This window comes from Corvus moneduloides, chromosome 2, assembly GCF_009650955.1.
Source record: "Corvus moneduloides isolate bCorMon1 chromosome 2, bCorMon1.pri, whole genome shotgun sequence".
Taxonomy (NCBI): Eukaryota; Metazoa; Chordata; class Aves; order Passeriformes; family Corvidae; genus Corvus; species Corvus moneduloides.
This window is the reverse complement of record NC_045477.1, coordinates 46,329,893-46,356,553: the sequence shown is the minus strand read 5'-3', so window position 1 is coordinate 46,356,553 and position 26,661 is coordinate 46,329,893. Positions and strand designations below refer to the sequence as shown.

General features: G+C 39.9%; 1 long non-coding RNA gene across 1 annotated transcript; it reads left to right on the top strand.

The window, feature by feature from the left end:
* Nucleotides 1–256: 256 nt before the first annotated feature.
* On the top strand, nucleotides 257–21,313 carry LOC116436397. Its single transcript, XR_004237002.1, has 4 exons — nucleotides 257–270; nucleotides 3,725–3,731; nucleotides 18,953–18,961; nucleotides 21,211–21,313. It is a non-coding gene; the product is annotated as an uncharacterized LOC116436397 (long non-coding RNA).
* Nucleotides 21,314–26,661: the final 5,348 nt, after the last annotated feature.

Genomic DNA, 26,661 nt, shown 5'->3' with positions numbered 1-26,661 from the left:
TCTGCTTTAAGTTAAAACAAATCCCTGGTGAGCAGAAAGCAGCAATCATAAAACTGAGAGGAACATTTTAGATTTATTGCCACCTGTTAGCATGACTTTGAGCCGTGTAAGGGACATGCATTATCAGCCAGGCCAGTGTCACAGTGCTGGTGCTGGTGGCCACCATGGCTGCAGAAAGAAATGGTCAAGTGTCAGCTCTGTGAACCAGAGCAGACATTAGCGCCTGATTACAGGAAAGATAGCACACTATCACTGTGCTGCTTCTGTCCTGTTTCTGGATAGGAACCATCTACTGGGGGTTCATTAGAAACCAGCCTCGAGGCAAGCCAGCTCTGTAAACTACAGCTGTCTAATTGGTTTTGCTTGTGTGCACTGTCTTTGCTTTTATAATGGGGAAAAGCAACACAGCCTTTCTAATTAGATTGTTAAACATAATAGCTGAATGGCACAGCAGTAAAGAATTTGCCCTAGTCTTTGTAATTCCAGAATAAGGCACAGCAAAGATCCAGGATTTTTCCAGCCCATTTCCCCCATCATCATATCCAATGGTAATGAGACTGAGTGGTTTTTTTTCCTTAAAATAATGCAAACGATTGTAGGCCTTGCTAAAATCCAAAATAAATGTCAAAACAGAATTCCAGGAGCAAACACATCTCTCCCTTTATTCTGTTGTCTCTGCTTTCATTTGCTTCAAATGCTGGGGCTATGCACTAATTGGTGTCTTTGTTGGCAGTGAACACAGGGGGGGAAAAAATGCACAGGCTTGGAAGATGAACTCTTCTCTCTGCCTAGAGGTGGTCCCCCTCAACCAAGGCTGAAATGCACTGGTACAGTGGGGAAAGCTCAAAAATCACCACTTGCTGCACCTGTTTTGTGCATTAAGAAAGGAATCTGGTCTGTCAGTTCAGCACCTTTCATAGGCTCTAAATTGATTCAGAAGGAATAAGAAAGCTTCACAAAGCCAGTGTTCTTCTCAGTGCCTTAGATTCAAAGTTCTTGATTCTTTTATAGGTCCTTGCTGGTTTTCACATAAGGACTTTGTCAGCATGCTGAGCACATGCAGAAGGATGCAGAGAGGCCTCTGTTTCCATTTGCTTTCTATAGAGTAATTTAATGCATATCCTCACAGACATGATGTGGATATTTGGAAGGATTCCTAATACAGTTGAAGATTTTCTCTTTTTTAACAATCATATTCTCTTTTCTTTTCACAAGTCTATCCTGATTGAAGAGTCTCCATTGGATCCCTAGGATAAACGGAAAAGTGGGCAAACAATCAAGTATCAAGTAACTGTGCAATTTGTATTGATTCTGAGGTTTAAGTCTTGACAACATGGGAGTGAAATGCTAGCATATTTTACCACAGTCTTCAAGTCATTCAGTGACTCTTTTGCCAGATAGTCTTTTTGATTTCCTGGTTAGAAAGTGGGAAAAAGGAAAGTGGTTTCATAGAATAACCAAACATGAACTTCCCCATAAATGCTCTGTTTGAATAGGTGAATTCTTCAGTACTCATGCAAAATAGTAATTTTTTTCTGGAATAGCACAGAAACTGATGTTCGAGATATATGAAAGATGTCACGGGAAATAGCAAACTATTCAATGTGCAACTGCAGTAAATAACCGCAAGAGGAACCAGCTGTGCAACTTTCATGTGGGTGTCTCAAAGGAAACAGGAAATGAATAACAAAAGATAAGTGCGCTACACTGAGCCTTTAGCATGTATTGCTCTCTACTGCCTTAAGCCTTCTGAGTCAAAATGAATTTGATTTCTACACAGTGGTACTTCCTCATCTCTCAGGGTTGCACCTTGTTCTGCAGAATCTTCAGAACCAGAATTCTGAGAGGAATTGATTGAACCTCATCTTGCACAGTCTCTTTCTAGTTTGTCATGGTCACATCACCCTGTATTACCAGGAGCACTCACAGCAAATAAAGGTCATTTTGTTTCCAAATTTGGAGACTTTTTCCTTCTCTTTAAAACATGAGTTTATATCATACAACTATTTTAGCTCTTAGGAAATTGCAATGCTTAGTTAATAACTGTAAGTAGTAAATACTGAAAAATTTTGGATTAATAAACTAGAGGATCCCAAAAAGCAAGTTCTTTTCTGTAAGAGATTATTTCTGAATATGAGAATGACAGGTAGGTACTTCTAAGAAATTTACATTAATTCCTTATCTGCCTTTCCCCGGCTCATCCAACTGTGCTATAAACATCATTTTAATAAGTAGGTATGAGTCTATCACAAATGTATTCAATAACCAAGATCTCACCAGAATGGTAACACCTAATTCCAAAAATCAGGTTCCTAAGATCTCCATTAAAGACCTTCATAAAATGGGTTTGAGAGACCTTAGGGGGTCATTTGATGTTTTTTAATGTTACATGAAATTGCTCATGGCTTTTTTCTGTCAAATTTTGATTATCTCTCGGGATGGAGTTTTTGCAGAATCTCTACGCAATTTGCACCAGTGTTAGACAATTCTCATGGTGAAATTTATTTCCTGATATCCAATATTTTCTTGTTTTGCATTTCGTGTATGTATTCCTTCTCATGCTTTTTTTGTACATCCCCAAGAGAAGACAGCTTTAAGATCTGGCTTTGTATTCTGTCCTTCAGACTGAGCAAATCAAGCTTTCTCAGATAGTCCTTGTACTTCAAGGACTTAGCAGCTAATCAATCTCAGTAAGTCCAGGTGATAGACTGGACTCATTCCAGTACCTTGGGCTTAGTCTTGTCTTGGGGAGTTCAGAACTGGACATAGGCCTTCAGATGTAGTCTCAGAAGTATGGAAGAAAGAATATTCTATTGCCTCAGTTTCGAGACTCTGCTCTCACTAGTTCAAGTTATCCACCAGGACTCCTTGTTCTCTTTTCAAAGTTGCCTTCTCCCCAGCCTGTCCTGTTGCATGGGACTGTTCTATACTACACTGGAAGAGTTTACACCTGCCCTTATTGAACTTCGTGAGTTTTCTGTAAGCCCACTTCTCCATTGTACTGATGTCTTAACTGTGTTTCTTCCTTTTTCTTGCTCTTACTGCTTGTAAGAGAAAAACTTGCCTTCCCAGTACTGGTTTCCATGGCTGCTGGGGAAAACCTTCTATTAAAAGTAAGTGAAGAGTTTTCTCTTTAGAACCAGCTGGTAACTTTCCAGGCAGTTCAATAAGACCTTTGTCCAGGAAAGTCCCACCTATCTGAAGCACAAACCCATAGGAAAGATTGAGGCAGGAACCAGGAGGACCTGTGTTGCCTATATGATGCATTTGGTCTGCAGGGTCGGAGAGGAATGTGTCTTAGTAAACACAGAGAGGGCAGGAAAATGAGAATTCTCCCCAAAGTGGCCAAAATTTAAAGAGCCACACCCTGGAAGCAGTGGCACACCCTGGAACATGCATGAGCTATTAGACACTACTAGACAAGAGAAGAGAAGCTGGCATCCGCTTTCGCCTGTTTGGGTAGACATTCAACAAATGGGAGGAAAATGTGTTTGAAACCATCAGCTGCTACTGAAGAATTCTTGTTGATTGCCAAGGATCACCACAATTTAGCAGTGAGACCTTTTTAGTGCAGAATATAAAGCAGTCAGACAAGAGTGCTTCTTGTGGAAAATGAAGCTGGTATAAACAATAAACAAACAAATGCATCTTACTCATTTACATTAGGCTTCACCACAAAATTTATTGAAAACTAAAAAAAGGAGAGAGAGAAAGAGAAGTTTAGCAGGACTGTTGTCCAGGACCTTCCAGCATCATGCTTTTTCACTGAAAGTGTCAATTCTCAAGACCCAATAATTTTGTGGCACTGTGTCTGTTTTAACAAAACTCTGTAAAGAGATTTTTTGTACTTAATGAGACAACAAGTGATAGGTGACCTGATACTGTAGTGAGCAAATATTTTTCCATAAGAGGCTAATGCAGAAGATAACTACTCAGCCTTGATTCAGGTCCTTTCCTCTTGATCCAATGATATGGAGTGAAACAGGCTCAAAAGCGCACACAAACCCATTTGTTAGGGCACTCACCTACATTAAGTAGCCTTGATTCTTTACTGTGAATCAAACCAGACAAGAGCTTGGCTTTCCCCCAAAGGGTCTTCAGCAGATGCTTTAGGCAGAAGCCTACTGTTCTGGGTAAGATTCTCACAAATTCCAGAATTTCAAAGAGTGTTTCTACTTTACTTTTAAGTAAAATGTAACCATTGTTCTCTGGCCAGACCCAGACACAGATTCTGCCAAATTTATAGAAGACAACAAGGCTGGAATTCATCTCATTTAACCCCAAGCATGCTCTTAGTCCATGGAAAGAATTAGGCTTTTCTGAGGTGTGATACATCTGGTCTTTCTTAGATACCTTAGGTGAGATTTCTCTTACCAGATGTTCTTACGTCCAAGCTGGTCTCCCAAGTCAGTGGGCCAAAAAAAGCAGCTCTAGAGCACGATTTGCTTCATTCTAAGTTAAATGTCTAAAATGTCTAAAATACCTAAATTTGTTAGCTTTTTCCCACTGACTATAAGCAGAATAAAGAAGAACAAATCAGGGTTAAACACCTTTCTCATAGATATCTGACATTGGATGCAATTAATTCTACCCTAAGAGGAAAATTTTGTGTCCATTTTCATTTGCAGTTCTGGCTCATATCCAGCTTTAATGAAGAGAGGGTGAAAACAGGAATTTGAGAGAAGTGTGGGGTTGCTTTCTTGGCTTTTGCAGGCTTTGGAAGAAAACCTATACTGTGTTCCTTCTTAGGTTATGTCCTGAAACACGTTACTATGTTGTCAAAGATTAAATAATTAGTAGAACATGGTCAAGATCAAAAGGCTATTCCATGTCATAGCTAATTTGAGAGTTACCACAAGTATGACAAGTAGTGATTCCTGCTGGTCCAGTACCTGCTGTAGCCAACCATGTGGATTCAGAGTGAAATGTAATACACTCACATTGTGTTTTAATTCAAGTTGTCATAAGGTGTTAATTTAAGAACTGAATATATTTTACCACTCCTCATCTCCCAGTTACTATTAATATAAAAATGAATAATGGGCCTCTATTCTAAGCAAGAATAGTTAAACACCTGGCCAGTGACCTCTCAGACACCAGTTTCAAAAAAAAGTGTATGCAATAAAAAGCTTTATGCTGATTCTATGCAGAGTTTTATCAGAAAGCAGTTTAAAAATACTGTTACTGCATCTTGGAGGAGGGGGTGATTTTCCCTTCCTTTGTTTCTTTCTTTTCTCTCTTTTTCTCTTCTTTTTATTTTCTTTCTTTTCTTTTTCTTTCTTTCTTTCTTTCTTTCTTTCATTCTTTCTTTCTCTTTCTTTCTTTCTTTCTTTCTTTCTTTCTTTCTTTCTTTTTTTTTCTTTCTTTCTCTCCATCTCCATCTCTGTCTCCATCTCTGTCCCTGTCTTGCTCATATTTGGCATATTGAGGACATCCATCTATGTATTCTGTAAGAATCAGTACCTTTGTTATGCAGCAAACACAGAAAATGACTGCTATAAGGAAGAATCACTTCATTTGGCATTATTCATAGATTTGAAAAGCAGTAAGCAAGAACATTGTATTACTCTGATGCAAAAAAATTATTCATTCTGTGCCAGTGACTCATGCATCAATGCTTTGATATGCATAAGCTGAAACATTCACTCCCAAATTAACCTTTGTATCTTGCTGCGATCTATCCACCTTCCATCTTAACCACAGATGTTATTTGTATGGAATACTGTTCCTACACACTTCCCTGTAAACACTTTTGAATCCATATGCTACAAAATATAGTCTTCAACTTCTAAAGCCTGCTTTGGAGGTTTCAGTTTCAGAGGGAGAACAGACATAGCCTGATGGCCAGAAGTGAGAAGAACTCTTAATTGCTACAGCTTTATTAATCATCTTTGTATGCTGATTGTTTCACTGCACCAGTAATAACCAACATAGGAAGATCTGAATATTAGGAATCATGAGTTCCACTACTAGGTACATCAAGCTACACATGACTTTGAACTATTCAAGATCAGAACATTGCACTTAGTTTTTCAGAGGTTGTCTTATATCTCCTCTCTTTGCATAAAACTAAACTCTACCAGAAAAGTAGCAGGCTCTCATAACACCTAGAAAGAGTTGTTTACAGTTTTTCCTTCATCTTCTTTCTCCATTACAAAGCTGCAGGTCTCTTCTTTCTTCTATTTTAATTTTTTTTAATCCACCTTTATTGTGGTAGAAGGATCTCATAACTGCATAAGCCTGTCTGTTCTTCCATATTCCTCTTAGATACTGTACTCTCTATCAGACAGTCTTGATATATGACCTCAAGATCTTCCAATAGACTCCAAAAGGTAAAAAACCTTTGTTCCAGCAATGATTTCAGCTAAAATTCTGTTTAGGAATTTTTCATTAAATATTTTTTGGCCTTTAACAGATATAACGAATCTTCTACTTTTCATCATATTGTCCCAGTAGTGATTGAATGTAGCAGAGTCAGACCTGCATGACTCAAGACATTATCTTTATTAGCTGAACTGGGGAAAATATCAGATTTGGTTTGAATCTTGAAGGGCACTAAAGGTGAAATAAGGCAACTTGCTTAAATACCTTGTCTTATTCTGCAGCGAAATTCAAAATATCTTACATTTGTTAATCATTTGCTATGCTGCTTGAATCTGACCGTATGCCAGAGCATACAGACAAAAGAAGAAAGTGTCTGAAGCCCAAGAACATATTTCTGGGCAAACTAAGAGATAGAAGAATCCACTTACCAACTACCACAACTTAGTGGTTAGGTCACTTGCCTACAAGGCTGGAGACCTTGATCAAGTCCCAGACCGATTTTTTTCTCTCTCTGATTAACCAAAGAAAAAATCAAAGACCTTATGTCTGTTTGATCCTGGGACTGAGCCATTTGGAAACTTAAATAAAGAAGAAAATGTTTGCATGTCTCAAAGTAGGAATGTTTTTAGACCCTTACATCGCTTTTGCTATTTTTTTCTTTGGCATTTTAAAACTCTACATGCATATTTATTTTGTAAACTGTGTCTTATGTGACATAAGTAAGTTGTTCAACTTTCAGCACCTATGACAGATAAACTTTTTCTGCCTTCCCAGATGAGCTTCAGTCACCTTCTCCTCTACTGTGAATGCAATGAATATTCAGAGTTTGGGGATTTCACTTTTACCTAGATGTCCCTTAGCTATCTTTCTTCAGTTCAGGGATGGCTTTTAACTGAGGTCCAAAGTTCACTGGACTTTACTGTGAGCTTTTGTTTGCTTGCGAATTTGATTATATTATTTTAAAGCACAATAACACAGAGGGTCCAGAAGGAGCTCCTCCATAGACATTCCTCTTTTACTCTTTCATACATCTTGATTCACATCTCATTTATGAAGGATTTCCAATTCCAGTGGAGACAATGGAAGTAAAATTAAATTAGCTCTCAGGAAAAAGGATTCAGTATTGCCAGAGACACTGCTGTGAAGGGCATCTCAACCATGATTTTTTGGAGAGCAGGCTTGAAAATGCTGTCCCAGGTCACAGAGCAAGAAAACTATGCATATGTCATAGCCTTCTGCAGGAAGCCTTTCAAACTCCTGTCAATTTAAAAAAACATGAGCTTGATTTTGAAATCATAAGATCAGTGTTATTGGAGTAACCTCAGTTCTTCTCTCTCTTCTTCTAAGGATGTGAGATTTCTGTGAAAGGAAAAAGTAACAACATGACAACTGTTCATGTAGTGGCTTATTTTTGTGAGAAAGTATATGGATATTCTCCCGTTTTGTAACTCTAACTCAGTTTTATGAACTTTATCTTATATTCATTGTCTTTATTGCATCTAGATAAAGGATTTTTGTGGGTTTTAACTCAGACATGGATGAATGATGGTCAAAAGTGAATGATGGTCAAAAGTGAATGATGGTCAAAAGCAATGTGCTCTGTTCTCAGTTCTTCAATATCTGATTGACTGAGGTCGGAATTGGCCTGTTTGGCCCCACTGACATTACCAGGACAAAGCAAAGACCATGGTAACAGGACAGAGAGAACGGGCTCATTCTGCTCCAAAGTTTCCAGCACAGCTGGGTGGGGCAGAGGGAGAAGAAGGGAGTGGGCCATGGTGTCCTCTACCATGGCAGCAACCCAAGCTGTGCAGCAAAGTCCTCCTGGGTGGCCAGCGGGAGGACCAAGCTAGAGCATGGACACATGGGTGCCAGGAACAGGGCAAGGAGGCTGTATGCCTGCTGAAGAGAAGCCTCTCTCTCTCCATGGCCTGTCAATAAGGAGGATTTAAAGGGCGGAGGGTGTGTAAAGGACTCTGCTTACACTCACACCTGGGCTTCAAGAGAATGCAGGAATGGGCAATGGGACTGCAAGGGCATCCTAAACCTGGGGAAAGGCCCCCAGGGCATGAAGATGATGAACAACCCTTTACCAAGGGAGGTGACAAGGGACACTGCTCCACCACAGCCCTCCCTGCCCACTGAGAGAGGCGATGGGGGGGGCTCTGGAAAGGCTGAAGCAGCAAACCACCTCCCCAGGCATGAAGGGCAGCCAGCTGTGCTGGGCCATAGCACATCCTCCAGCCTGCTCCTTGGCATCGGCAGGTCCAGGCCAGAGCTCAGCTTGGAGCAGGCAGCGCAGCCCAGCATTCTGTGGTGATTTCTTATCAGCGTTATTATTTTGTAGGAAAATGTACAAACACCTGTGTGCACACTTCATTACGAAGTATCATTTAGTAATCTACTCCCAATACAAGTTTTCTTCCTCATGTGTAAGCTATTAAGTATGATTGTTTAAGGAAGTTGACTGGAGTTACATTCCTGTCATATGCTTTTGGGGAGATTTTTTCCCTAGGCCTATAAGCACATATCAGAATTTACAGCATATACTACATATAGTCTTGGCAAATAGGGCTATGGGGAAGAAATTATAGTGCAAGAATTAATTTCTGTTTTCCCTCTTGTTTTAGTGATAGCACTGACACAAATTACAAAGGAAATATGATTTTGAGTAAGCATTTCTGTGGTTCAAAACGCTATTTAAACACTTTCAGGTCACATTAGGGAATGTATTTCACCGAGGATTTTGTTTTTGTGGTTATGTGTGAGCGTGCACTTATGCACAGAAGTGTTTCTCTGTGGGAGAGGAAAGCCCACAGGGATGTATTTTAGTGCATTACGTTGGGGTTTATCACAGCAAAAGCTTGCTAAGGAGACTTAGTCTTTTGTAACTGAAGTTAATCGCTTGGTTTTATTTCACCAACTTTCATAATGCCTGTTTACAGGTAAATAGGGCCAGATTCTGAGGGAAGAAATTGTTTCTATTGCAAAATGTTTTGAAAAATATTAGAAATTAAACTAATAGATTTAGATTCTCTCTGGACTCTGCCACTTATTTTTCAACATAAAGCTAACTGTTTTCTAACAAAAAATATTTTATCTATTGCATCACAATGGAGACACCAACTCATCATCACACTTTTCTGTATTTGTTTGCATGCATGTTTACTTTAGTGCCTCAGTGACATGTGGTTTTCCTGATTCCTTCAGGTCACTGCTCATCTTCTAGCTTAGAACTTGGGTTTTGAACAATACTTCTTTTCCCAAAACATAGATACATTTCTTCTTATATTGTCTTTGGTTTTAGTAACATCCATCAAAGCTAAATCAGAAGGCTATGCTCTTGATGCATCTTGCACTGATGTTTCAGACTGCACAGGTTACTGGACACAGGGACATGGTATTACAGGCCAGCAAAACAACATCTGCTAGAGTGATTAGAATTACATCACTGCTGGTAGAGAAATGTTTGTAAAACTCTTTGAAGACGAAAAGTAATATTCACAGGATAATTGATGCAAAATTCTAACAAAATTACACAGAGTCTGTAATATCTCTTCTTCAATGCCCAATATCTTATAAAAATCCCCAACACACTGTTAGAAACATAGGAGTAAAAGTGTCTGTTTTGCAAAGACAGTTGAATACAAACCAGTGAAATCAGGAAGGTGGCCATTTCAGTTTACAGAGCTTAGTTCAAATGACAGAGGGTGGGCTCATACAGCTACATGCCCATGGCTGTGTGTTGTCACATTATTCTCTGTGTGTATCTGGTTCCCACAGAATACCTCAGTGTGTGTCTAGGGACTTGCAAGGCACATAAAATGCAAGCAGCTCTTTGCAGGTCACATGGTATGCATTCTGTTATTGTTGATGTTATGTAAGTGTGTAGCTGGACTGGGCAAAGAACACCAGAGCTGGACTTTGCAAGCCTCCAAAACACAGCCCACAGTCCTTGTGTACTGGCAGACATGAAGCTTGACCACCCAGGCACTGAGGACTGAAGCACAGTGAGGAGCTACTAATACAGGCTCCAGATGGAGATCCAGATAAGCTTACGTCACAAAAGAAGGAGCTGTTCTGAGAACAGTCGAAGCACTGAAGTCCAGAGACAGCACTTAAAGACAGCTGCCCAAAAAAGCAGAATAATACTCTTGTGTGCCACGAAGTTCAGATGATGTGCTTCCAGCCTCCAACCTTTGTGTGTGTGTGTGTGTCTGTGTGTGTCTGTGTGTGTGTTCACATTGCATTAGTTCATTTAATGACTGAGGGGAAGGATGCCTGAAATTATGTTTTATTATCCTCTTCTATAGAAGAAAAAAAAATCAGAGAAGAAAAAGAGAAAAAAGAAGTCTGTGTTGCTGTGGCCAGTGTTTACTGATCCCTGACATGTGACCTTCCTAAAATAAAATACAGGTTCTTAACGATGGCCCTGGATACAACACGGTTATTGTAGAACCAATCCACTGTGAGCACAGTAATAGACTAGAATTTTTCCAGCTGCCATTTTCATTATCAGATAAGTTAAGGCTTAATATCAACAGAGCACAAAACCTTAGCACTTTTCTGGTACAATACCATGTACAAAATCCCCAATCTTTCTTTATTTCTCACACTGGAAAACATATATTAAATTTAATCTTCCCTCATGTGAAGCAGCCACGATCTCAAGCCGGGAATTTAGGATTTACAAACAATGCTGAGCCTTCAGGAAATCTACAGCATAGTTTGGAAGAAAAACCTACCATCTTTCTAACTTCTAATATTCTCTTCTACTCAAATTTTTGCCTCCCTCAGGTACTCATGAGGTTTCAGTTCTTGTTTAGTCCCAAATTTACTCATCAGAAATCCAAGTATTTTGTCTAAATTAACTATCTTGGATGAAGAAAGACTGGCATTTCCAGAAGATAACTGCCTGCTGAAACAGTGTCACTTCAAGTGTCATGAACCCTTGATTAAGGTGCTTGCACTGTGGTCCCTGATTAGAGATCTTAAAGATCTTGATTAAGTTCTTTGCCCTTCAGTTATAAAAGAGTTTTAGAGAACTAGTCATGCATAGCATCAGGTGAGATGTATGTTACCTTTCCACCCTTCTGCTGAGGTTGTAAGCAAACTTTCATCGTTTCTAAGCTTACGCTGGCCAAATAATTCCTCAGACAATACTTCTTTTGCTTATTCCATTCCACTTATATCTGAATTATTCACTGCATTGCACTTTATAAACACTTACAGTTGATATGTTCTAAAGGGAACAAATAACAGTTTGCCTGTTATGAATGTGGGCTTGGCTGCCAACTCCAATACCAGCAGTACAGAGAAAAAATTTCTTTACTTTCCCCTTCAGGATATTGCTGGGAAATAAGTTATAGGTATGGGAAGAACATTTTTCTGCTGAAAAGTTGTATTCAGCGCATAAGCAATTCACATTGCAGAGGAACTTCAAGCTAAAAAAATGTTGTTTCAGGAAAAACTTTTATAGCAAACTGTACAATAATTGTAGCTCTTTTTTCCTCTAGGTTTTTGTTGTCATAAAAACATCCTTTCAACATTTTTTATATTAGAACTAATTTTGTCAGGGAAAAAAACCAAACAGAAATAGAAGACTATAAAAATTATAATGTCTAAACAAGGAAGAAACATGTGGAATTGTGAAATGGTTAAAAAAATGTTTAAATTTTGGCTTTAATATTGGGGAGAAAAAAATCAGTGTCAAAATTTCATACAAAAAAAATTGTTCAAGGTTCTTTGAAATGCTTTGAAGACTGACAAAACATGTGAAGCAGATCTGTGTGCTTAGGATGACTGATGGTTTTTGGATTGAAACGGCCGGTTTTTACTCGGTATCACAGCATTACCATCTGGAATTATTAATCCGTAGGATCCCTTCACAGTTTTGACAAATGTAAGGGCAGATTCCCAGGACAGAAAGCACCGAAGTGTCTCTGCAGCCCATCGGGACAGCCTCAGTCTTATCCCTCAGAATGTCTTTCCATGTGGACTAATTAATACCGAGGAAGAGATAAACATCCTTGTGTCTGTAGTTAAATGAGACCAGTCCAGGAACTGGCAGCTACCACAGAGCAGCCAACACTTTGGGGTTTTCTAAGGCATGGTGGGAAACTTCCTTTATTCCCAGCAGGCAAAGCTTCATTTTAAATCCTCACAGAATGGAATAAAGTCATATTCAGCATGCACATTGCTTATCTTAACCCAGTGTATATATAGCTTCATATTCATCATGTCAGAGATGGCAGTGAGGACCAATACTAAGACCAAATTCAGATTTCTCTGTCTGAGCTCAACAATTAATTCTTGCAGCATAAAGGAATCTACAATGCAAGTCCCCTGAAAGCTACCTTGTAACAAGCAGAACACTTAACAGATATCACTATCATTACAAGCAGGACAGGTATAAAGCTCTTCCTAAGTTATTGGAGCAAATATCTTTCCTTGCTCCACTTCAGTCAGGCATCGCTTGCACTTGCTGATATAGACAGCAGCCTTTGCATCCCATGAAGAAATGGGATTTTCCTCTAATATTCTAGGTGGGATCCCTCCACTGAGGTCACAAAAGGAGTTTTCATCATGTCCTTCTTCTAAGATAGTGGAGATAAGCAACATACAGCACGGATCACAGCACTAGTATTCTATTTCAGTCTACATGAGGTCACACCTGCCAAGGTGCCCCTGATCTCTTTTCATTTGAGCCCTTGTGCTGAGATACCAAAGCAGGACAGGTCAATATACAGAGCTACACATAAAGAGAAGGCAGCACTAGCTGAGGTAACATATCTTTCAAGAGAGAAGACACTAAAACTTTTCTTTCATCTTGATTTTTTTGTGGATCCCAGAACCTTGATGTTTTTATGGTCATGGACTTGGCCTGGGGTTTGAGTGCATATCCCAGTCCTGCAGGACAAGAGCACCTATTCCAACTTTCAAACGCAGTCAGCACAAATTTTGCTCCATAGTACACCAGCTCACGCTCCCTGTACACTGGCTAACTCACTGGAAGCAAACTGTGGAAGCCTTCCACTGCCCTCCATGAAATGCTGAATACACAGCACAGCTGCCATCCTTGCACTCTCTGAGGATGCAGACACCAGCCTCTTGCTTGGACATGGATATTTACACTATTCCAAAGCACTAAAGCAGTGTGAAGGGTCTGGCATCTATGGTTGAGAGATACCAGCAGCTGTGCTTTCTTTGACTCTGGACTGTTCCAGCAATGAGGCTGCTTGACAATTTGCTTTAGAACTGTGTTTTTAACTAGATCCACTTTTTTTTCTGAGAACATGGCAGTATGCTAAAAAAAATTACACTTTGAAAATTGAAACTAAACTTCACAGGAATCTTCAAAATCTTGCTATTTTCTGCTGAGGGCATCAGTGAAAATAAGATAATCACTTTGGTCTGTGACTTTAAAAGATGCAGCCCAAAGTAGCAAATGGTATACTTATTACCTGACCTCTCTGGAAAATGAACTACCAGGAAAAAAAAGCTACTTATGAGCCACAAAGTCCCTGCCTAAACACTCTTAGGGAGTTTGGACAGAAAGAGGCCTTCAGGGCTTGGCTTTGGAACATACACACACCTCCAGAAAGGAGAAAAACACATCAGGGAAAAGCATGCGAATTTTATGTAAATAATTATATTCAGTCTCCCATGTTTGAACATTTATTCTAATGTGAAAGGCTTTCTTGAAGCAGAAAGTGACTACCTGGCATGTTTTGGATCCTAACCCAAGGGAGTACACCACCTCCCATCACGCAGTAAAATCACATCCCTGCTGTTAATGTCTCCCTGCAAAAAGAGTAAGAGCCTATTGCACAGTCTCCTGTTGCACTGCAAGGAGAATTCAGGACTCACACTCAAAAGCACATGACTTCTGTTCCAGAATCATCATCCTTTTTCAACTGGTTGCTGCACTGATACAGTCACATTTGCTGTGTAACTGAAATATGCTGGAGAGCTTCCCCAGTTTGATTATCCCTTCCAGATCTGGTAAAAGTATGCTTGTTTGTTTGTTTGTTTGTTTGTTTTAACCAAGTTATCTTGTTTAATCAGGACTAAGTAAACATATTACACACTAATAATAAAATCACTAGAAATTCTCTACTTAATCTCTGTGATTTTGTTTAAAGGGATCAAACAAAGACCAGCAGGGTCTCTAATCTTATGATCAACCAAGTTACATCACCAGCAGCCTCTGTTTTATCTGTTTACAGATCGGGCTAATGTTGTTAGAGGGTGGTGACATTAACTGTTACTGTATCAATAGACAGTGCAATTGCATTAGGGAGCCCCAGCTTTGCTGTCACTTCTGGCTGCAGTTGCTTAGAAGAAAGTCCAGAGATTATTTTTAATACCACAAGAAGTTGTGGCTAAGTTTGGAGCAGGAGATCACAGAGTTGCCACTGAAGATGCCATAGGAGCCTTTGCTGAAGCCTCCAGTCATGCAGGGGAAGCACCCCAGCAGCAACGCCTTTTGCCAGTGCATGACCTTCCTCTGGGCTGGGCAACCCCAGCTAACTCAGTATGGAGAGAGGAACCAGAGCCAAAGAGTTCAGTCTGCTCCCCATTCCTTGGACATGATGTCCCTCCAGCCAAAACTTGTTCCTCCACCCTCACACTCTGCCTGGTTCCGGGGTAACCCTGGGAGCAAGCAGATAAGGATGCAACTGGCATTGCAGGAAGCCAACCACCAGCCCACCGAGAAGGCACCCTGGGATGGGGGCTGCCTGCCATCTCAGCTGCTGCACGGCTGCAGCGTCACCTTCCCTGCTCCCTCCGCAGGCTGTGTCCTGGAAAGAGCCGCAGCTGATTATCATCATACCTCCCACATAAGAGGGATGTGCTGGAAGGAGCATTACTCCAGCCAGCCTCCCACAGCTCCTTGCTTGAAGTTAAAAGCCCGATCTAACCCTTAACAAACATGAATAAAAGTGTTAGAGAAGGTATTTTAATTGGCCAACACTGTAAATGCTTTGAAGATGCTGTGTCATTATTGACTAACTCTCAGCACACCTGAGCCAGCCAGAGGGCAGTGATCTCAGTTTTGAACCCAGGATATTGCTGTTACTGTGTCCTAGCACCCCACTGTTAAACTGCATCATCTCTTTTCATTGATAGATTTGTTGTGCCTCACGGTGTCAATAAAATCTTGCCTTGCTTCTGCACTGAGTTTGCAGGGAGGGTTGGTGCTGGTTTCTTCTCATACCTCTGCCTGGCACCGTTCCACTACCAGCACATGGCTCACCCACATGCAATTTTGAGCATCCACAGAGCACAGCAGTGTAGATAACCACCCCCTCTATCACACTTCTTCTCAGGAGTCCCCTCCCTGCCCTGAGCTGAGTAACACAGTGTGTTGTTTCTCTGCCATGCAGCTGCCAATGCAAAAAAACAAGTGGGAAACAAGGACAAGACAAGGAAGAAGAGTTCATTTTAACTGCCATGAAATCAGAAGTCATCCAAATAGGAGCCTGAAAGGATGCACACTGAGCCCAACAAAATGTTCCATATGGCACTCAAGTTGTAAGTATTTGTCAGACAAGTTAAATTCATAAAGAGCTGCTACACATCCTCATCACAATGCTTTCCAGCAGATGTGAGAACTGTCTTCGTATCCTCTGCTGAAGGAAGTCAGAAACTCCATGTCTCGATCTTTTCAGATGACCTAACCATAAGATGTGAGGAGCTTTGATCTTTTTTCCTTTAGAAAATGTCCTTTTAATTAAAAATAAATGACATCTGATATTTAGGTGTCTGATGCCCTTTGGCTCCTATGTGATCACACTAAAATATTAGGAATACTTCCACTACAAAATACAACATATGATGAAGTCCAGAGGAAGAAACCTTGGAAGAGAAAATTTTCTCCTTCCATAAGGATGTACCCAACCAATTTAAAGTTTTTGCACAAAAGTAAATGAAGCATTATTTATGGAAATTCTGCTGACATTGATAACTAAAAACATCACTGCTCTATATTTTTGGTTTGCATTCTGTATTGTTCATGTGAAGGACCTTTTTAATGGCCACTTTTAGATATTCAGAAGACAACAGCAAGCTTGTATTACACTCATTAGCAGTTCCTGAACAGTTCCTTTCAGCCTCCAACAAGAAATTTCTTCTCTGCTTTTAAATCACAAGTTAGAAATATTTGAGAATCATTTTTAGTCCCTTCTTCTATGCTAGCTGTGTAGCCAATATCAGCAAGTTGTACATGTAACAGGGATAACCAGTGATAGAGGGAACTGCAGTGGGAACAAGGGACTGCCTTGGCAGATGGACAGACGTCCCCCCCCATGCCTGAGAGAAGGGTTCCAACAGCCTGGCCCCCAGCAGTAGTCCGTCCCTGAGAGCAGCCCAATCCACGTGAGGGCGACAGTTCCAAAACAGCACAAAAATAATTCTACCCTTACAAGAAAGTATTTCCATTTGTACATCCACATTTTGATGAGGGCTTTAGGAACGCTAAACCTATTCCTGCAAAGGTCAATAGGCGTTATATGTGCTACCCTGAGACGCTGAAATGCCTGATTAAAAATAGACTGTCGAATGAGAGACCTTCCACAAATGAAGTTTCTAATAGCTTTGATATTGTTGTCAGCACAGATTTCATGGATGAGCTGAAACTAGCCTGAACTTGCTGTGCCACCCAAGTTCATCAAAAACTGCAGGAGCAGCTTGGATGGGGAGGGTAGAAAGGCCCTAAAGGTGATTCCCACCACCTTTAAACCTAGACCAGTTGTCCAGAACAGCTTCAGTGGTTTCTTTGTGGTTTGCCATCATCTGGAAGAAATAATCTGAATCATCACAGTTCCCAGACGTGAGACCATGCAAAATAGGTGAGAGACAAGTGTATAGAATCCAGTAACAACAGCCTGAGAAAGTTCAGGTTGGATGTTTCTTTCAGACAAGCACTTCACATACATCATGACCTTCAGAGACTGTAAACTCTTATCCTGTTGAGGATATTTAAAATCAAAGGCCAGTGTGCCAGCAGCTGCACAAGTGAGGAATGCCTAAGAAAATAAATACCAGTTAGAGTGCTATTTAATGCTGTTAACTGCAGTGGGTGGAGGCTGGAGGGCAGTAGCTTTTAACAGGTTTTATTTGAAAGACCTACTCAGTGTGGTTGTCACGACAGTTGTCTTTGTGACTGAAGTTGTATTGCTAACAGATGGAAATCTGGCAGCTTTTTCTAATTTATGCAGATGCTTTGCAGAAGGAATTACCATCCTAAGTGATTCTAACATTAACCTTACACAAACCTTTCTCCACTGTGTTAATAAACAGAACATGTTAAGGCTGTTCTGCTCAAAACAGTCAAAATGTTCAACTGTGCCTCCCTTTCAATCTCTTCTCTTACAATTTACCTTTAAAATTCTTTTGCATAAAACCTCTTACTCAACTGAGAGTTGGATATGTAGCAAAAGTCAGCCTAGTGCTCAAAATACCCATTTTAATTATAAAATTACCTACCAGGTTGTGTCTTCATTAATGAGCTAAGATTGTGGATGGTCTTGTTCTTGAAAACTGGCATTCAGTACAATAGCTAACAAGAATGATTTAACAAGAGAAGTATCTAAATTGGCAATCATTTAAAAGGACTGAATAATATTCTTAATAGCTGTGTAATGTTTCATCTTTTTGCTTTGATTGGCACTTTTTTAATTGTTAACACTCTTTTCAAACTGGCAACACATTGCCTCATTCTAATCTGCAGTAAGTCCTACAGTATTACACACCAATGCGAGTGCTAAAGAGGCTCAGGAACAACACACCACTGAGATGTTTTGAGGCATTTGGTGTATTTAATGGATCTCTGTTCTTTGTAGTAGGTTTAGGAAATCAGGAGAACATATGCTTTGCTTTGCCTCTTGACAGCTTGAAAATATGGGTGCTGCAGAGCTTTAATCAATGCCCTGATCAGCTGAGTAAAAGGGATACTAGCTACTACAGCTATAGCTCTTTGAGATTACTGATCATGTGCATCCACACTGTAGGTCACTTGAATAAAAGAGCAAAACTTTGAAACAGTTCCCTGTTTCCATATGTAAGACTTTGACCCTCACTAATGAAGGCAGTCATCATATAAGTGTAAGGAGCAGAGAAAAAAACACATGATCTAGAGACATGCAGGCCATTGGAGCATTTCAGAAAAGGAGTCAAACTAGTTTTGATTGTTTTAACAGTATCTGCACTACTTATGAGCCTTTTTTTTTGGGTCTAAGCATTCTAACTGGAACCAAGAAAGTTACCTTCCCTTAAATAATGCACTCACCCTGGAAAACAGAAGAATTAGATCCTAAAAGCTTAGATGCTATATTCAGGCAGGTCAGATCTTTCCATGGAGGATTTCAAATGCCTTTTTTCTTTGGCCATTTTCTTTACAGGACACCAGACACTTCCTTTTGGAGACCTTTTCTATCATTAACTTAGGAATTAGGCACAAGTCAGTTTTCTCAAGAGGATGACCATCTTTTTTTTCCAGTGTTTACAAAAAGCCTGAGTTACCTGCAACCCAGAATTGTCTACCTTTTCGGAGTGCAGTCTGGTGGCAGCTTCAACAGTGTACTAGCCTTCTCAGCAGCCCCAAAGCATGGACACACACTATGAGCAAAGAGAAGTGAGTGTTGGTCGCAGTATAGGAAGCAAGTTTCCAGGCATGTGGCTCAGGCTTCGGTGAAATGGCCTCAGTTTCCTGCCTGGAAATCTCAGGCAGCTATTACAGAGAGGAGAGGAGATGCTCCAGTAGGGTAGGTGTTCTTACCTTCTGCTGCTTTTTGGCCCAAAGCATGAGCTTGAATGTATATTAGTCTCTGTTCTTTTTCCCTAGCAGTCAAGTGAAAAGAAGTCTCAAGTTGTGGTGACTAAACATGTCCTGGAACTACTTGTAAGTGAAAAATTTCCAGCTCCCTCCTGAGGGATCCATATAATTTTTCCGGATTATGTTTCTGAAGGGACCAGATCATTTGTTATTTCTAATTTATTTATACAGACTTCTCTGTCAGGATGCTTCACCTGCAGAACATCAAGAAAAGGACAAATTTTCCCTTAAATCACTCAAAGTTTAACATCCAGTGTCCCAGACAACTTCTGCTTGAGCTCTATAAAAAGGATACAGACATTCAGGTGACAGAACAAGAGTTGTGTTCTGGGAAGGATGAAATAATGACTAGGAACAATGAAAAGGGGTGAGGACTGTTGCTCCCAATTCCTCTGACTGTGAAATGGCAACTCAGCAAAGGAAACAATCTCTGTTTGAACATAATCTTGCTTTTGTAGTTCTGGGTCTGAGAGATTGCAGGCTTTCCAGAGTGGTTTAGCAGTGCCCCAACTTTGAATGGACATGAGAGAGTAAGTGGCCTCTTCTGAAACTCAGGGCATTTTGAAACAGAAAGGTCTTTCAGTTGCTTGACAAATGTTATGAGAGTCCAGAGGGTTAGACAATATGTCAGGTGGGAAGTACCATTAGTCCCAAACAGTTTTACAAGGAAACTAAGCCATAAACCCCCAAATTCTGTGCCTAAGTGATACTACACAATTGAGTCTAGTAAGCATTTATAGCACTTTGCGCCTCGGGCTTCTCGTGAACTAGAAAAGATCAAAGGCTGAGTGCCCTCAGACCTTCAAGAAGGGGTCCAATATCCCTCCTAGATGATGACTGCCTCATAGGGAACACTGAGCAGCTTGAAGAATAGGGTCCTAAATGCATATTTGGCACCCAATTAACTTGTAGAGTAAGTAGTATTTTCTTAATCAGCATTTATTACACCCCAGTATAAACCACAGGTAAAAGAAATCTCATGCACCTGATGTAAATCCTGGTCATTAATTAATTAGCCTGTCAGCCTTATCACAATAAGAGGTCTTTAGAACAAGAGCTAACCTACTCTAGTTAACAAGTCACTGCTATTGTATTTTTCCTTCAATAGGCTATTTACATTGCACTTACAAAATTCCATTACTTACATAGATAGCAATAGTACATGAGGTATGTCTCCAGCTGTTTTCAACTTTTGTGACCTATGTAAACACTGAGCTTTGAAACAGCTTATGTTAACTTCTACTGGGAATAAGTTAATTCCTCAGCTGACTGATTCTAAGTATTTTAAAGGCCATAAGTATGTGGTCTCAAGTGAGGCTTACATTTCATATTTCATCTCAAAACAAAGCTAAAATTTTCCTATCTTTAGCTAGAAAGCTGTAAATCAGTACCATCTCCTTATAATATCTGTACTATCACAGGTTTGATACCCCTATTAAAAAGACATCTTTAAGATTTGCAATATACTAAGTAATTCACACTGCAAATTTCCACAGGTAACAAAGTGCTCTGTCAGAGTACAGCACTATATTTCCTGTTGATTCTACACAGGGAAACTGCAAACTCATAGTGCCATATTCAAATAAACCTGCTGTAAATTTAAAAATGCATGATGAATATGTCAGACACATGCATTTCTCTCTTCAAACCCAAGAAGTAGAGACTGACACAAGTTATGTATCAAACACTATTCTTAGTGATAGTCAAAACACTAGACAAAGACCCATATTCTGGTCTGTTCTTCTCCATTGTTTGACTAGTGCTTTTGTAGGATGCATTCATTTGAAAAATTATACTTTCTGTTTATTCTACGATTCATCAAAACTGGAGTATCCATTTTAGATCTGTGTGAACATGTAAAACCCCCAGCATTTCTTCCTACAGACCAGTTTTAAACTGATGCAATTTCTTGTGCTGATTCACATACAGAGGACACCAATTTGCATGTAAAAACTTTCTGAGGTGCTTTATTTTCTTTGTGGGCAGAATCTACCCTTGCACAGTGCAGCCGTGAAAGGACCTTCAGATGGAATCATAGAATCATACAGTGGTTAGGCTTGGAAGGAACCTTCATAATCATCTAGCTCAAACCCCCTGCCATGGGCAGGGACACCTTCCACTTGACCAGGTTGCTCAAAGCCCCATCCAACCTGGCCTTGAGCACCTCCAGGGACATGAAGCCCACAGTCCCTCTGGGCAACCTGTTCCAGTGTCCCACCACCTTCACTCACAGTAAAGAATTTCATCCTAATATCTGATCTGAACCTAGTCTCCTTCAGTCAAAGGCTGGAAAACACAGAGAAAGTTGCTATGCAAGGAACATAATGTATGTCACAGGAAGTGGCAGGGGCAGAAACTCTGTTTCAGCTTCCCAGAGGTTTAAGTGAAGGATCAATGAATGGTAGATGGAAGACTGAAATTTGGCTTACACTCTAAGACATATGCCCTACCTGGGGAATGACTTCTCCTTTCTTCTTGTGTTTTCAGTGGCAGTTGTTTAGAATACAAAACACAAATCAGCCTTGAAATATGTATTTCCAAGCCTTGATAAGACAGTTGCAAAAGCGTTTTCTAAGAAAATAGTTTAGTGACTAGATTATACATCTTTGACAAATGCCTGAAAATGAAGGACTAATGACAATTAATTTCAGCTAGAACTTTCCAAAGTCTTTTTTTCTCCTGTCTGAAATTGGTATTTCATTTATTCAAGATAATTGACATTCAGTGCTTCCAGTGCCAGCCAGAATGACATTTAATGTCACGAGCTAACATTTTATAAACTGAACAAAATTTAGCAATGGCCCAGATTTTTCACATTAACCCATAGCAAGGAAGCACAGTACATGACACCACACTGTTAATTCTGAGTAAAAAGTTGAATTTGATCTGCTTTGGCCATGTAATCTCAAGTCAGTAAACAGAGCTAAGTGGACTGTAAATTGAGGTTGAAAAGAAAGATGGAAATGATAATGCCAGCATAAAACTTAATGTATCTGTGGAACATACAAAGTCACAAATGTTACCCAGAAATGTAAGAATTAACAGCATCATCCATTTATTTTGAAGTTGTTACTGTAAAAGGAGTAACACCACCACTTAGAGTCTCACCTTGTGGTCTTGAAGGAAATATTTTTCTTAAGGACACCTGATAGGGACATACGGCAGGACACTGCATTTGAAGCAACTCAAGTGTGGATCCAGTATCTCAAGCCCTTTCTACCTCAGCCTGAGACACACTTGGAAGAAGTTATCGCAGATCTCATGCAAATACTTCCAGAGGGATATAAACCTGGACTTTGTTATAGAATGTTTTCCTTCCATATCACCTTAAATATTTTCCCAGTTTGGAGAAGAAACTATTACCCCCTTTTTCTTACTAGGAGAATTAATGGCTGATGGATTTCTTTTTCTCTGTACACCTAATTGCACAACTAGTCAGTTTGCCAGTAAGCCCTTCGATCCGTTAATAAGGCAGTTAATAATGTTAAAGCCCATTAACTCCCACCAATGTTAATTCCCAGTGTGTCAATTTAAAGGTCAGAAGCAATTTTCCACTGGTATTTTATTTGTGCATTTGTATATAAGGATACAGACCTACCTATAGTCCTGCACTTTTGAATAAAGCATTTACATTCTTTCATTATTTCATGCAACCCTGTGTAAAACTGAGCAAATGCAAAACAAAGTCTTGACAGAATCACCATCATTCCAATAGTCTTCAGACAGTTTTTTTGCTCCTTCTCAATCCATTTTTGACAAATACATGTATATATGTGTGTATGTTTGTAGTTTATGTTTATTTTTTTTACTATAATTTTGTGCTTACTGATTAAGAAAAACAGAAAATCAGAGCTGCCCAGCAATAGAAAAACTGGCATTTAGCCACGGCAGCATCAATTGAATCACCTGCCCTTGGGAGTCCAATCATTGTGATGGTTGATCCTAATATAGAGAGCAGTTACACCTACTGCTGCTCATGCAATCTAGGAGAATGCCTTGCTAAATTTAGCACAATGTTTATCCCTACTGTGCCTGTATGTTCTGATTAACCTGCCTGTTGTCCTTCACCAACCCAGCAATCAGCTAAAGCAACTGATTTTTCTAGTGTGTGACAAACTAAACTAAAAGATTTTTTCAGCAGCTGTCAGCTGAAATAATTTGTAAAATTAATACATTTTTCCAATCCAGTTTAGAAATCTGTGACTCATCTAACTTTTAATTTATTTTCTTCAGTAGAAGAGCCTAAAATGATAGTCTGTTCATCCAGTTTCCTCACCTATTTATATAAAGGCCCTGGTACTTGCGTGTTATGTGTCTTCTTCATAAAATGGTGACCTTCTTGAAGGAATGTAACGAATTATGTATTTCCTCTTCATGCATAGAATGGCAGTAACCTAAGGACCAGGGTCTGAAGTTGCTGTGTTTCCTAGCACATCCTGACATTTCACTCACCTTAGTCAAAGGCATTTTAATGTTTTAAATCTCTTCGCTATCACATTTTCCTACTGAGGGTATCAACTACAGTATCATTTGCTCACTACCAAGCAAGCATACCAAATTCATCTAATTTGAGATAGTTCGTTCCTGAGAAAGCAGTGTGAAAAAACTTTTCTACTGACTTCCATAAATCCTGGCTCACATATAGAAACCATCGGACAGATAAAATAAACGTGCTGTTTGGTAAGACACAGTAACAATAGCAAGAAAGGGAGAAGCAGAAGCCAGTGCTTATTACTGATATAAGTAGAACTAATCAAAAGTTGTGGGCATTATGGGCATTCAACAGCAGACGGAGCAGCAGCACTGTCTTTTCCACTGAAGATCTTTAGTACCTCCTGAGCTAAACCAGTGACTTAAAAGTCACAGGCACCACATACACTGCAGATCTGTGAGTCGTTTGGACTGCTGTGTTTTTAGCACACCTGAAGGATCTCATTTGGCTTGATACAGAGCCATCTGAAGGTGCTCCAAACAAAAGCATTAAGAACATTTAATAGTTGGTAACTATTGTTAATCAAGACTCAAAGGAATAAGGTTATTCCTCTGATTAAAATAATGCAAGTACTTGTTGTGAAGGTTTAGACAGGTGATGTTAATTGTGTGGACCTCTAAGAAGGAATTACCTTCTTGCAAAGACTAAGGAACTAGCCTACATATTGTGTATCACCACAACTGCAAATTTATCCTCCACATATTGTATCTGCTACTCCTGCATAATAATGCCATAAACATCTTGGTACATTTAATATCTAGATTCTGACTACAGGTCCTTGCCAGAAAGGGCTGTAAATGTAAAAAATCCTGCCCCCCGCCCCATGAGAAAAGAAACACAATTGTGCCAGAAGAGATTTTTATTTGCAAAATTTCCCTGGCTGACTATGTGAAGAATATGGGATTGTCATGTGGCATTCTTTGTAAGGAGTGAAGAGAAGGTGCTCTCGAGTAATGACAGAGTGAAAGAATCCCCCAGCAAGGATCTTGTTAACACAGATGCTAAAGAAGCCCTGGCAAATGCAAAGGTTCAGGGGAGGGGGTTGAGGCCAGATCAATGGAAAGGATTTTGTTAGCTCCACAGTGGATTGACTGGGAGTTGTGGGAGATCAAGAAGAGGGAACAGGAAGGAGAGTAGAAACATTAGGAGAGGAGGCTAGCTGATTCGTGCGTTAATGCCTCTGTATTTGGAAATGAGGGGCAGGGACTTGGAGATGTGAAAAAAGGCTACTAAGGTAGAACAGGGGCCTGGATGTGAAGGGAGAAGGGAAGAAAATCAAACACTGCCATAAGTAATCAGGTTATGCACAGAGGATTGTTAGAGTGATGCTGAGAGGATAAAATTGTTCCTGGGTTCATTCTCCCACAAAGGCCAGTGGAAATCTGCATATAGGCGAGTGCCAAGAGAAAAGTAATCTGCAAATGGCATAATCATATGCTGCTCTCTGGGAGGAAGAAGTTGAATTTTGGATGGGGCTACAGTTGTCTTCCAGCTACTGGACAGGAATTAGTCTGGCAGAAATAACCAGGAGCATGAGGAGGTGCTGCTCAATGTCACAACAGCCAGTGTTGAAGGAAGGCGTCTGTAGCTGTTTTGAGAGGTGTGTGATCACTGCAGGCCTGCACTGCTGCGGGAAGCCGAGATCTCTCACAACAAATGCCATTGAAAAATGTGTGGTGCTAACACAGCTGCTCATAAAACTGAGAGGGTGATTTTTGGAACATGAAAATTAAAGTAGCAGCTGAGGATGTCAAATTGGAGACTTACCACTTTTAAACTGATACAGGTCCCTTCCTATTGGAAGTTTTCATTCAGAACTTTTAACACTAACAAAGTTGTAGTTAAAAGAAACATCACAGTAATAATCTTTCAAAGGTTTACCACAGGATGGAAATGGTTCATCAAGACATGTTCTGTAACAATTACATCTAAGGGTCATCACAAAATACTTTCAGAAATTTTGTGTGAAAAGTGTTCTATTCAAACAGCCCCAAGAAGAAAATTTAAGCCAAATTTCACCTCCACGTAGAGCTAATGTTGAAAAGAGGACCTGCCTTGAATAAAACTCTGGGGATTGTAGCCTTCTTTTCACTGAAATACTGACTAGAATAATGACTAGAAATAATGACTAGAAGTTGAAAACTACTCATTAAAAATCTGTTAATTTACATGAAGATTGGCTTTTATTTTGGATAGTTTAGAAATGGTGATCTATATTAACGAAATGAGTGCTAAGGGGACTGTGTAGGGTGTGTGTTTCTGACATCCTGCTTGTTACAGAATGTATTTTTTATTTTTCAGCTTATAAATGAAAAAACATTAAAAATTCTCATTCAAAGTAGCTTGTGTTACCTTTCAGAGAAAACAAACAAACAAACAAAAAACACCAACCTTTCCCAAGCTTGGATGGTTCTTTCCAACGACCTCTGAAAGTTTTCCAGTCTCTCATTTTGTACCTTCTTGGCTGTGTGAAGATATAATTAATAAAACCCTGTCATCGGGAGCTTCCTATTAAATTAAATAATTTCACAGAGTTTTCTGTCCATTTAATTCTGTTTAGCTGAATGTTTACTGATGAGTCAATTAGCCACTGCTTTGTTTGTTCAACTTAATGTCATCACATCACCATGAGATCACCACAGCAAACATTCATCAACAACAGCATTGTCACGTCTGGCTACTTGCTACAGGCTGGCCTCAGGCTGGCCACATCCAGGAGTCTGACTGGTCAATGGCCTTGGCCTGGCTGCGATGTGCCCAGGGGAACTCCTGTCGTGCAGGGGCCAGAAAGTACTTTTCAATCTTTGGTGAGGATCATCCCTCCTCATGGTGCAACCCCTCAAGTGGGAAATAAGGAGGTAGACCAGGTTGTGAAGGCAGCCATGACAACAAACCAAGGGCAAGTGTGTTGGCGTCTGCAGCTGGAACAGACCGTGTTATGTTGTGATGGCAGTTACTGTGAGAAGTTACATCTTTAAAGCAATGGAAATTATTAGGGAGCAAGGTA